Below are 1,467 nucleotides of genomic sequence, written 5' to 3'. Positions count from 1 at the left end.
GGCTATGTTAAGAAGTAAACTTATTTTCAGGAAATTAAATGATTTGTTTTAAAGTGGGAAAATCTAAAGTTACTATGTTGAGAAAACAAAGCAGAATATGAAAACTGTTAGAGATATGCTACAGGATTTTTCAATCCTGTAGCATACAATCCTGACAGTCCAATGGAACAAGCTGTTCTTCACCAGAGCTGCTGGTTAAATCTGAAAAGGTTGTTCTGCTACATACAGTGCTCAGTTTCTTAGATAGCATTCCTATTTCCAGATTTGTTATCCAAGTGTAAGAGCAGCATCTGAGTGATTATCAGAAATTATTCTTAAAGGACAGAAGAGAGACTGTGTATTAAGTTCATGGAAGGAGTTACCTAAATTTTGGTCATGCTGAGTGAGATTGAGAACGATTTGGGGGAATGACTTAGCTGGAAGTGTTGATGTGTTTGCTGTGTATTTTACTAGTGGGCAGAAGAGTAGCAGAGATACCAAATCTGCAGAAAAACCCACAGAAAGAGGAAAACAATTTTATAGTATAAAAAGCCACAGTGGGAATTCATCCCAGGGTGCAGAGAAATTCCTACTACTAATCTTAACATGTTTTTTATCAGACTGTCTAGCATGGCTTGGGGCTCATTTTCTGTCTTCTTTTACATATGGGTGGAATGTTTTTTTCTTTACTCTCCAACCACCATTTTTAGGGGAGACAATTTCAACTTGCTCATTTCAAATAGAAATTGAACTTTGAAGTGAGTGAAGTACTTAGGGGGATCAGTTGCCCATTTTGGTGCCACTATACAGAGTAAAAAGAGGCCTCTCTGCATGTTGCCACGTTGTCTGGGTTGTGGCAGTGCCAGAAGCTGGTCAAGTTTCTAGCACATGAGAGATCAATATCAGAACTCTGCTTTATACTCAGTTGCACTTGGAATTCTTATGGGCTCTCCTGGCAGCTGAGGATTGCCTGAAGGTTGCAGCTTTTTAACTGCGCATTGGAGGATATGTAGGGTTTGGTCTGATGTGCATATGCAAAGTTTTGTGTCTCCTGGAACCTGGTTTTATCAGCTTTAAATCTGCTTTATCGTTGAAGCTGTGCAAAATGGATTTAGCAGTAGGCTAGAACCTTGGGCTATACCCAGCAAGGGAAAGAAGTGTGGCTTATTAGCATGGTTTGTGTTCAGCTCTCCTCTTAAAAGGATTTTATTTTACCACAGTGAGCTCCAACAGACTTCTTTGGTGCTCTTGATCTTCTGAAAAGAAAGTATTCACAAGCACAAAACAGGAGTAATCTGATGGCAGAAACTCAGAAGAAAGATGGGCATACTTTGGTTCCTCTGAAATCAGATGATGATGTTTAGATATTCACTTTTTCTTTGGTTCAGAGCTGAGCCTGAGCCTGGAGTCTGGGTCAAAGGGAGCTCAGTGTCCTGGGGAGGATGGGTGCTAGCTTCCAGGCAGGGGTCAATAGTCATTTCCCTCAAG

The 1,467-nt window shown here is 40.5% G+C and overlaps 1 protein-coding gene across 1 annotated transcript in view; it reads left to right on the top strand.

Moving 5' to 3' along the window:
* PIEZO2 (piezo type mechanosensitive ion channel component 2) overlaps window positions 1-1,467 on the top strand; it is a 244,170-nt gene that overhangs the window by 108,699 nt on the left and 134,004 nt on the right. The window lies entirely within an intron of this gene.

This window comes from Corvus brachyrhynchos, unplaced genomic scaffold (genome assembly GCF_000691975.1).
Source record: "Corvus brachyrhynchos isolate BGI_N302 unplaced genomic scaffold, ASM69197v1 scaffold331, whole genome shotgun sequence".
NCBI lineage: Eukaryota > Metazoa > Chordata > Aves > Passeriformes > Corvidae > Corvus > Corvus brachyrhynchos.
This window is presented reverse-complemented; position numbering and strand designations above follow the sequence as displayed.